This window comes from Lonchura striata, chromosome 3, assembly GCF_046129695.1.
Source record: "Lonchura striata isolate bLonStr1 chromosome 3, bLonStr1.mat, whole genome shotgun sequence".
NCBI lineage: Eukaryota > Metazoa > Chordata > Aves > Passeriformes > Estrildidae > Lonchura > Lonchura striata.
The window spans coordinates 72086536-72098878 of NC_134605.1; the positions used below are offsets into that span (position 1 = coordinate 72086536).

The following is a 12343-nucleotide window of genomic DNA, read 5'->3' on the forward strand; positions in this document are numbered from 1 at the left end:
ACACTGCTGAGGTTTGAAAGAAAACACTAAGCTGACTTGCACTGCAGACATTTTATAGGACAAGGCAGTGACAACAAATTTCAGAGCATTTTTAGACTTTGTTATCATAACCATCACAGCAGATTTTAGTTTCCTTCACAGAAGAGGTAATTATCCATCCAGAAATGAACTTTGAAATGAAGGAATAGAATGAAGCAATTTAACCAATGTAAAGATAACATTTTTCTCCCTCCATATCTCACATAAGATCGGGGAGATAAAGTAAGTGTAGGCTCGGGTGTATCTTCAGTGTGTGTTTGGTGTGAACAGAGTGGACAACTGAGTCCCTTGAGCCAGTGATAATGCATTGAGAAGAGATACAAGTTCTTGTTCTTATTCCCAAAATGTGGCATTCTCCGAACTGTTTATCAATTTATAAAAGCACATTTTACAAGGACAAATCTGTGTCTTAAAGAAAATTAGAATTTTTAAGTGCTGCCAAGCATTCCAGTACAGAAAAATCATAATTTTATTTAAATTACTACATTAGGTACCTAGACATGTTTATAAGGCGGAAAAAAATGTGTTTTTTAATGTGGAGCGTGTTTCTGTTCAGAATTTAAAATCAAGATAAATATGCATATAGTACAAATGGGACTTTTTTAATTTCTAAAATTATTTATTTTGTATATTTTCCCCCCAGTATATCTTTGAAATTACTGAATGATGCTCTATTTTAGAAAAGTTTAAGACTGGGTAGCATTGCTACTGTTGGCTGTTTTTCTTTTAGACTTGAAAATTTTATTTCTTTTTTCTGGTATGTAAATCTTGTAAAGATCTGATCTAAAAAAATACAAGTTTTGCAGTTCAGAGACTTTGAAAAGGCCAACATTTTCTGCTGTGCACACAACTGTGCACACCTTAGTCTTTCATCTTCAGAGAGTGCATGCTCATAATCTAATGTGAAAAATACACAGTAAATAGTCTTCCACTCACATATTTTCTCACCTTCTAATAATCACATACTAAAACTTATATATGGCTGATAGCAGCAAGGCTCCCTCTACCTATCTCAGAAAGCCATGGGCAAGAAGGAACTTACAAACTGGTCACATGAGACAATTTGGGTCTGTCAAAGGGTTTTTTTGTTCCACTGTGGGATAGCACTGGGGTAATCATCAAAATTTCCTAGTCCAATCTCACTATTCCTTTTAACTTACTTCTTTTGACAGGAATGAAAGGACAGATGACTTCCCCATCCCTTGTACAACCACACATGATTATGGGGCCCACATGGACATCAGGAGCTCTGGTCTGTCTGTGTGATTTTGGTAAGCTAAACCACAACTTTTGAGGAATGACCTCATGTGAAGGCAAGGATCTTTGTAGCCCTTACATATGAAAACTGTAAATTGTACATAATAACATGTATCACATTGTTTCATCTTTTTACATCACTCACATGTAGCTACAAGACTATTAGGAATCTAGATACTCTATATGCACCAAAGGCATTGAGTAAGATTTCTCAAGAAATGCAGCATCTTTACAGTTTCATTTTCTCATGCTCTGTATTTTGCATATTTTAACTGATTTCTTCACAAATTATCTGACTTACCCTTCTGAACAATTTTACATTCATATGTTTTATGAATAAAAAACAATATTCAAACACAAAAACAGTTATCCTAAACCAAATTTATTTCAGTACTCTATTTCCAGTGCTATGTAGTAGTAGAACAGTGGTAGAAAAAGGTGGCCTCTTAAAGACCTTATTTGTTATGTGAAGGTTTTCAAATAACTTTTGGTTTAGAAATTGCCTACAAACAGTTCATAAAGTGTAATCAGTCTGATATGATTAGTCATACTCAATGTTGCCAGCATACAAAGTTAAAAGACTACATTTTTCTAAGGGTCATTCTATTTTTCATGTCTTTGTTTGTTGGTTCATATGTTTGCTTAGAAGATTCATATTTCCTTTGTTTAGCAATAAAAGATAAAAATTAACTCTATGATTTTTGTTTTTCTGAAGCCAGTATATTTGCAGAACAAGGTTTACTGACCTTAAGATCGTTAAATATCTTTCCTCTCTCATGCTCTGCTCCAGGAAATGAGCCAAACGCTCAGACCTCACCATGTGGCCCTGGTTAGCTGCTCTTGTACATTAAGCTAAGCACATGCATATCTGTCTGACTGCATCAGAACCAAGGAGCTTAGCTCTGAGCAACTGCTGACATCCTTTATATGCAACACAGCACTGAGGCACACTGCATTCTGTGGGACTGGACCACCCCCCTCAAACTGTCAGAGCAAATAAGCAAGAACAATTCATTGAAAGTACTTTTCATTATCCATAGGTATGATCCTGCATTTGATATGTGATTATACAGTATTTTATAAATAATATTCTCCCTGATATAACACTGAGTGACAGAACCTCTGTTTCCACAGATAAAACAGACAGTCAAAAAACTGTACCAGGATGTTTGGGAAAAGCAAATACAAAGGATAAAAATATATGGAAAGTTCACAAAAAACCCCTAGTGTTTTCTGAATTCATATATATCCATATTGAGAACACATAGGAAGTATTATATTTTTTTTCCAGTTTTATATAGAAATATGTTTTAAAATTAAATCATGATAAAGTTTGTGTGAATAAGGATCTAGAAGTGTCAACAATGACACAGGAGACGGGATATAGCCCTGGCTTCAGAACAAAGTTATATGAACCTTACTGAAGTATCTTTCAGCTTCCGTAAAAAATATGATTTGATAAAGTATTCAAATATTGTTCTATGTAATCTGTGCTGAAGGTTCATAGAGTCATAGAAATTCAAGTTTTTTAAATAGACTTGAAATTTCTATGAAATAGACTCATAGAAATTCAGTAACACTTCAGTCTGTAGGACTGAAAATGAGAGAGGGCATTTCTTTCATACTATTTTTTTGGGGGAGGACATTTCTGTTTTTCTACTTTTTTGTCAGCCTTTGAAGTAATATTTGGAAGAAGTGTAAATAAATGAAAAAAAATGCTAGGGTAGAAATTGAAACTCAGGTTGGCTTTCAACAACAACTGTACAAACAGTTATGTACAAGTAGAACCTCAGTTTTTTGGTTTTTTGAAACTGCTGGCTTGGCTCAGTTGGACTTTCTATTTCAAAAATTTAGAATATCCTAGTCAGGAGGCAGGAGAGCTTTATTACCTGAAAAGGAGTATTTTTTATTTCTGTTCTCTCATATGCAATTCCATTCAGTGAAGTCACTACCTCATGCCTCTTTTTTCCCCCTGCATCTTTCAATTATTTAAAAGGGTTGTAAGCTGGTTCTCTACTGTTCCAGTATTCCCTTGCAGGTGTGTTTTTGTGCAGGGTTTTTCTTCTATTATTATTGTTCTTCTGTCTCCAGCTCTAAAATACAGCAAAAGGAACACAAATGAGACACATTAGTTTCATGAGAGCCATATTCATGTCCCTTAAGAGCTATAATTTGAGCACTACTGCCTTAGAACATCGTTTTCTGAGGCCATAAGTTTTCTGCATGCTGTTAGAAGACCAGAGTATGCATTAAACAGTGTTCTGTTGCTGTTTGGGTGGTGGTTTTTTTTTTGGTTTTTTTTTTTTTTTTTTTTTGTGTTTTTTTGGTACAGAATCCAATTCTTGAAATAGAAATGCTTGACCTAGAAATAGAAACAGACAGAAACAAAAATGGTTACAGTTATTTAATACTTTTTCAATTTTCAGTTAACTAACATGTTTTACATCAAGGAAGGACTTAATTGTTAACTTCTATAATTCTATAAATGTTATAACTTCTATAAATGTTAACTTCTATAATTGGCTGGGGGGTTTTCTTTCCAAAGTAGGTATAAAATTCACCAAAAGGGAGAAATTTATTTTGGTTACACTGCACATAAAGTGTCAGCACAAGGACATGTTCATGATGGCATTTTTTTTCTAGTTTTACAAAATAACTTAATGTAAAGCAATGTCTTGGTGATTTTGAAAGCCAGATGTGGCATATGAATTAAGGCTAATGTCCTTTTAAAATCATTGCCTTATTTCACTGAGAATAGCTGGTATTGTGACTTTGACAGATGATTTTAAAAAGAGAAAAGTGTTAAGTTGTATTTAACTATTTGTATTTTGTCTAACTTAAATTTGTATACCTTGAAAGTGTATACATGACAGATAAAATATAGATATATAAATAAGCAAAGATCATCTGCTTTTCAAAGAGAAAATCTAATTTAATATATGGGCATAAAATCAGCATCCATCTAGCCTAGTAATGACCAGGTAACAGTAGGTAAGTGACTTTTGGTAGGGAGAAAACCAGAGATATCAGCCTGAGTTTACGTGATAAATGTGGCCATCTGTAGATTATGCCAACAAGCTTAGTTAGGAAGTAATAATTCAAGAAAGTAGTGGCCCTTTGGTGGAACATCTCCCCACGTGGCTGACCCTCTGAGGATTCCTAAAATTGGAGTGGAACCAGCACACAGAGGGCTAGCTGCCATCTGGGCCATGGCCCCCTTGCCCAGCTAGAGTGACCACCCCCCTTGTGGGTCAGAAGATCATTCTTTTGGCTTCTTCTTCCATAAATATCTAGGTCGATGCCTACCCATTGACACAGAATATATGTTGGAGGGGAGAAGATATGTGCCACCTGCCAAGCACCTTTCTGGGGCCTGAGCATGCGTCCTTGAGGAATTCCCCAAGAGGACCCACTCTGGGTGGCAGGTTGGATGACAGGCAGGGATGATGATGCTGGAAGGGACATTTGTCACTTTAGAGAGGAAAAGGACATTGTAGGAACATGTGTTGTACCTGGCATGGACATGTGTGGTGAGTAGGAGGAAAAAGTGGCTGGGAAAGGCCACTGTTGGGTAGTGGTGGTCAGAGTAACATAACCAAGCCCCAAATGCCTTGGGGCTTGTCTTTCACAGTCAGTCCCTCTCTGCCTCACAATGTCCTCTTTCACTTTCAGCCTCTGCCCCAGCACTGGGGCTTTGTGTTTCATGGCAGGCAGAACTGTGATGGGTAGTGAGCCTCCCCAAACTCCCTGCTCCAGCAGTGCCACGTGAGGGATCAGGACCATGGGGAGATTACATGAAGAGCCTGTCTCTGCCAGCATAGATTCCCACCATAGTTTGTAGCCATATTTATAGTTTTCTAAATTTCTATGAAAGTAATTTTTTTCTTTTTTTAACTGATATTTCAGTAGTTACATGACCTAAATCTCTTCACACCTGTGGAAAAAAAAAATTAAATATGGCACATAAATGGTGCTATGATATTATTTCTTTGAATGTTGCAACAATACCCATCTTCTCTGTTTTCTGATTCATGGGATTTTTGTTTAGGTTTTTTTTGTTTGGTTGGTTGGTTTGGTGGGATTTTTTTGTGTTGTTGTTTTTTTTTTGTTTTGTTTTGTTTTTGTTTGTTTTTGTTTTTGTTTAGGGGGACGTATTTACTTTTTCTCTGGTGCGGGATCATGAATACTATAAATTCTTTAGTTGCACAGATATGCATAGAGAAAGATAGATTCATATAAAACTAATTCTGAATTGCATAGGCTCCAAACAATGAAGTGGAAAGAATGGAAAAAAAATACTAAATTTAAATGGCTACATCCACACTCAATTTACGTGAGACATTTATAAATATCAACAGAACCTCTTGATTATTAATTATTTTTTAAATTTGATAACATGCAATTTGTAAGCAGAACTTTCAAGCTAGTAGAGTGTACAAGTTAGATGTATTTTCTTGCTTTTCTTCTGCTGCATCTTTCCCACTCTCTTGTGGGTATTCCATTTATCAGCTCACTCTTGCTCTATTCAACTATCATCACACATAACTTGACCTGCAGAAATGCTGTCAGAGTTTTTCTTCAAATATTTGTTTCAAATTTTAATTCTGTTTTTTACTGTAAACTGGGATTATTAATTACATTAATATTTGATAATGTTGGAAGAGGAATATTCTTCCAGGTAGTAAAAATTTGAAGGAGTTTTATTAAATATTTCTATAGAACAACATTTCATTTATTAACATGAATGTTTACATGACACATCTGCTTTTGTCTTATTTATACAACAAGAGATGGAACCTTGAAATGCTTCTCAACACTCCTCACAATCCCACTGTCACCTTCTTTCCATTAACTGAGCAATTCAAAAGAGCAAAAAGTTAAATTTAATTAATTACTTACCACATTTGTATCCAAAGCTCTTATCCACCCATTGATTAGCACTGTTTAAATTTTGCTTTAAGGATGATTCCTTAACTAGATACTATTTATAGGGAAAAAGGAATGCTGGAAACATCCCTACTCCAGAGTTCTCTAGCCAAGGGAAAAGTCAATGGGGAAATCTGAGGCTGCACAGCTGAGTCCATCCTATTACTTTTTTCAGAAATAACATTTCATGGCTCTGGTTATGTTGGCACTTGCTTAATGGGTGATAATCTTGCCAAATCCTTTATCTTGAAGAATCTTAATTTGAGGAATGGGGCACTGAATGGAACCGAAGCAATTTCCCATTTCTAGCTCTAAGATGGGATTTACTAAAGTGTTATAAAGAAACTGTGTGCTCCTTTTGCATAACTCTTGTGAAAGATATATAATTGCCATGTTTCAACACAACATGACTGGCCAAAACAGCTTAACATGTAAGAATTCCTAGTGATGCCTTTGGAATCAGCCTATTCATGCAGGAACACATATTTGATAATTAAGTACCATTAAAACGAAACAAATATTCAATAACTCCAGTCATATAAAATTTGCCTCTCATTAAAAATAGGATATTGACTGGATAACTGGTACAATGCAAAACAGAAAGATTGCATTTTTTGATAAAGGAATAAAAGTTCAAAATATTTTATGTCCATCAAAAGATTATTTAGTATATTACATTGCTACATACCACAATAAATAAATAAACTAATAAATAATCAGACCCTCTATTATTTAAATGCACTGTTTTCATTATTATATTTTTGTCAGTATGAAGTAATATCTGGAGATTTCAATTCACTCTTTCTAAGTGAAATGTCTTTGAGGATGGTATCTGACACAGACACATCTAACTTGCATATTTGTGTTACACTTGGCTGTATTCCCTCTATCTTTCAGGGGAAAAAAAAATGGAGTTGCAGCTGTTACAGCTTGTAAATAAATTGCATGGTGTGAACTACCTAGTGACCTCCTCTTGCCAAAGGAACAGCTCATTGTACTACCACAAATAGATCAAACATTTCTGGAGAGGATATAAGTTCTCCTAAATGCTTGGAAGACTATTTTCCTCATTCTGTGCTTTACTTCTTCCCACTGCCAGAAACAGATTTAAAAAAAAATCCAACAACCCAACAACCAAAACAAACAAAAAACCCACAAGTAAATAATTAAACTCTACTGTAACTCCAGGCTTTTTACAGTTTCTACTCAGTTGTTTGAGTACTGTATTTTTCAGGAATGCAACAGAGATATTTTGTGTGATTTATGCCTAATGCTCTGATAGTAATTTCAGGTGCACAAGTTGTTCTTGTGGACCTTATTGTTAGTGACTCCAAGAGCAACAAGTTCTAATAATCAAGACTTGTTTATCTAATCATGCACTATAGAGTATGCAGGGCACACTTAACAAAAAAAATGAAAAACACTGAAAATAAGAATTTTTAACTTTATTTTGCTTCTGGGAGTGCATTTTTATTTAAAAAAATTAAAGCTAACAAATGGCAACAAAAACAACATCAGAAAAGTGAACATAGTACCTTAGGACATAGATATATATTATACTAAAATTCACAAGTGTGCATACAAAATTATGCCCTAGCTAAGTCAAATCAGTTTTCATTTAAATCAATAGACACTGTGAGTGAAGATCTAAGGCAAAATTTGCTTCTAAATTTATCTCTATCCTACCAAGACCCTGTAAAACACAAGATCTAGTCATATCAAGATGAACAAAAGAAATACTCCAGGACCTAGAATTTAGTCCTCTCTACTCCCCATCACAAACTACTTTTCCTTAGGGTTAACCTAATACATTATACATAGCTCACAGAACGGACTATGACCTACATGATCAATCATTACCATTTCCATTTTTGTTATCTTGCTCACACAAGGGAAAAAGGTCTCACTTTCTCTTGCCTTTACATGAAGATCTCTGAAATCCATGCAAGACTCCTGCTGACTTCAGCTGAATATGAATTGGCTCTGAATGAGCTGTATTTAACATCAGAACAGTTTAATGCTGACCTAAAGGGCTCAGCTGTGGCTCACCGATCTCAATGATCCAGGTTCCTTTTGTGACAAAATCATTTCCAATTTCAGCCTGCTGCAAACCATCCCATATACAGCAGATATGGAAAGGCAAAGGTGGGGTGTGGGAATACTTCCTAAGGATTACCTTTGGTGAAAAATTTGCAGAAGCACCACTGGGATGGAAACATCCCCCTGAATCAGAGTAGCTTTGGAGAATTCAGCAGAACTGGAAAAGGAAGGAGTGGGTAGGTGGCCTGAAGAAGGAACCAAGAAAAAAATTGTGATGAGACATAACTTCTATTACTTTCATTGACATGAGATACAATGGATGGTATGCTTTTTGTGATGTGTGTAATTCTCATTATAAAAAAAACCAAAAAACCAACAGCTTTTTAATTTGCTCTTCAGGTTTTCCATTAAAATCATTACATTTATAATGAACCTCAATTTATGTGTAGAGATACTTTGCTTATTAATAATTATACTGTGGGCTTATGTTGTAGAAGCCCCCACTCCAAGATGTCTTTGGCAGCCTCTAACTTTTTTATTTCTTTCACTGTGCCTCTGTTAAGATATTCAGTCCTGGAAAACTGAAATATTTTCATACTACTCACAGATGCTTCATCCCTTAAAATTTCAGAAAAATAAGGTTTATACTTGTGAACTAGATTAAAGTAAAAGAAAAAAACATAACCAGTTTGAAAAGGGAGAAAACTCCACATACTTTGAAAAAAATAATTGAAAAATTCTTAGTAATCCTCTTTTCTCTTAATCTGAATAATCTACCTGGTTTATATAATTTATACAATATATAATTCTGTTCAAGAAAACTACAGATTGCATTTCTTCAGTAAAAACTTATTTTCAGAGGAAAATACAGGAATATTTTTTCACATGTTACATACTCCATATGACAGATGTAGTAGTTGGATATGAGTTTTCTCAAAACTGTTATTTTTGTTACTCTGATCTATAGGGTAACAGAAAGGAAAATTAAACTCTGAATCTGCAGTTTTAACATTCCCCTGTGGCCCATCCACACTAAGATTGTGAGGCAGAGGCAACAAAACAAAGATTCGGTATATGGAGAAAAAAAATACACAGAACCAGAGGCCTCAGAGAGAGGTAGGACGAGATTCAGTGGAAGCTGGAGATAAGGTGTGAGCCAGAACTTGAAGTGACAAAAAGGATTTTAGATCTAATATGAAACTTCAATAAGAAAGCTAGGCCTGAAAGAAAGATTGACATTAGAAAAAGCATTATTTCAGGGTCAGGTGAAAGAGATGAAAAATAGTATAGCCTGTTCCCCAGGACATAAAATACAGCTCTGGTCTAGTGAGGTTCAGTGTTTCTGTACAGTTTGTCTGTTTATATGTGTATCCATTCTAATTTGTCTATGCAGAGAATTAAAATCCATTAGTGATATCAATTAGCAGAGAAATGTCACATGTATGTATTATGGGGCTATAGACTTCAGTCTTTTATATGATTTGTGCAAAAGTTAGCTGCACTCTGTACCATACATCTAAACTCCTGCCTTTTACAGTTTATTCTTTATAATAACACAAATAATCTGTGTTATTATTGTTCACATATTAAATGCCCATAATATTTCATTACACATCAGCATTATTGGATCCTTATTTAATTCCCTTGTTCATGTGTCATGATACATAATACATCTACCCTGATGATATTTTCCTTCTTTTATGCAACAGTTCTCACTGTTATTTGATACACAGCATGCTCCTTCAACAGCAATGAAGCAAACAAAAAGAAGTTATTATCTCTATTACCTCTACTGCACAAGCTGGATGATCTGGACAAAGGAATTGAGTCTACTTTCATCAAGTTTGCAGACAACACCAAATTGTTCATGAATATCAATCTACTGGGGGGTAGGAAGATTCTGCTGAGAGATCTGGACAGGCTGAATCAATGGAGAGTCCAACTGTAGGAGATTAAACATGGGCAATTGCACTTGGGTCACAATAACCCCACAGAATGCCACAGGTGTGAGGAAAAGTGGCTGGAAATCTGCTCAGCAGAAAAAGACCTGGAGGTCTTGATCAACAACAGCTGAACCTGAGCCAGCTGTGTGCCCAGATGGCCAAAAGAGTCAAAGACATCCTGGCTTGTACCAGAAACCATGGCCAGCAGGACTTGGGAAATTATTGTCTTGTAATTGGCACTGATCAGGCCACACCTAAAATCCTGTGCTCAGTTATAGGCCCCTCACTACAAAAAATTCATTGAGGTGCTGGAGAAAATCCACAGAAGGATCATGAAGCTGGTGAACAGTCTGGAGCACAAATCTTAAGAGGAGCAGCTGAAGGAACTGGGTAGTGCCTGGAGAAAAGGAGGCTTAGGAGGACCTTATTCCTGTCTACAGCTACCTGAAAAGATTTTGTAGACAGGTGGGGGTCAGCCTCTTCTACCAAGTAGCAAATGATAGGACAAGAGCAAATGGCCATGTTTCAGACACAGTTTAGATTCAATATTAGGGAATTTTTCTTTGTAGAAAGGTGTCTTAGTTTAAGACAATGATATGGAGTGTAAACTTCAAAGTGAATTACCTCCCCTTTTAGTTTTTTGCTTCTTCCCCTTAACCAATAAGGAGACAAATGTGAGAAGATATAAGTGAGAAAAAGTATACTATGTATACTATGACTTGCCAGGAGAGGCAGCAATGCCATGCCCCAGCTGCCTACAAGCTAATTCTGCAATACCTTTGTGGTCACTCTTGCCATGGCAATCCCATTTCTGGAACCAGGGAGGAGGGTTTTTTGGTTTTTTTTTTTTTTTTTTTTTTTTTTTTTTTTTTTTTTTTTTTTTTTTTTTTTTGCTGCTACTTGGAACAGCTACACAAGGACATCAAACTCTGTGAGTTCTTCAGCCATGGCCCCAGTTCCAGCCACTTCTGCTGACTACCACACCCCTGTGAAACAGCATTTCATAACCCCAGCTCCTGCCAGAATGACCAACACCAGGAGGGCCTCTGTCAGGTGAGACAGCAGGCAGCACTGACTTTTGTTTTTGGAAAAAAAAATGATCTCCAAGTTTTGTTTTGTCCCTGGTCTCTTTTGGGTATTGTCTGGGGAAGAAAGGAGTTTTGTAATCATGGAGGCTTGTGTTGTTTTGCCTTTGTTATCTCTCTTCACCATGTGGTCTGGGCTTCTCTGCCATATTATTTTTGCCTTCTGGTCCACAGAGTTGCCTATGGAAACTACCATATATGAGGAGGGCCTCCTCTGCCAGCTTGTTTTCTTTGTGACCAGGGAGTCCCTGGGATTCAGCACTTCTCTTTCCAGTGGTTATTACTGTTATCTTGGTTGTGGCTGCTTTGTTTTTTCAGTAAACTGTATTTTTTTTCCACTTATATCTTGCATTCATCTCCTTATTGGCAAAGAGACGTAGTTAAAAACTAAAAGGGGACATAATGAATTTTGGAGTCTCCACCACATATAATTGTCTTAAACCAATACAAAATGTTTGTCAGCAAGTGGTTGACTCACCATTCCTGAAGGTATTTGAAAGATATATAGATGTGGCACTTAGGGACATGGTTTAGTGGTGGACTTGCCAGTGCTGGGACAATGGTTGAACTTGGTGATCTTAAAGGCCTTTTCCAACCTGGATGATTCTGATTCTATGATTCGGTGATTCTGTGATTCTATACTATTATCCTTGAGAACAGGATATTCATTTCCTATGAAATTTTGGGCAGGACTCTCAAGCCAGATTTCTCCTTTCCCTCCTTCCTCTCCACACACACACACACACACACAAATGCATGCACATTCACACACGAGTGCTCCTTCCCTTGTTCTTTCACAGTTATACAAGACAGGCAGGCAGAGGCAAGCAAGAGTTGCTCAGGGACTGAACCCAGATCAAAGGGGAAATACCTTAAAGGGTGACTAAAGTGTCTGCCTATACCCTAACATAAATATTCAGTATTCAAATATAAAGCTGAAATAAATGAAGACTGTGGTCTGAATATAAATGATTATATAGAGCAGATTAATTCTCTAAACAGAATATGAAAATAATAAAAAACACCTCACACACTTGCTATTATTGTGAAATT

The 12343-nt window shown here is 36.1% G+C and overlaps 1 long non-coding RNA gene across 1 annotated transcript in view; it reads left to right on the forward strand.

Annotated features, from left to right (window-relative positions):
- The first annotated feature begins 1212 nt into the window (after positions 1-1212).
- LOC110472292 (uncharacterized) overlaps positions 1213-12343 on the forward strand; it is a 96147-nt gene continuing 85016 nt past the window's right edge. The window contains exon 1 of the long non-coding RNA XR_002465706.2: positions 1213-1310. This is a non-coding gene — a long non-coding RNA (uncharacterized LOC110472292). The remainder of the gene's footprint in view (positions 1311-12343) is intronic.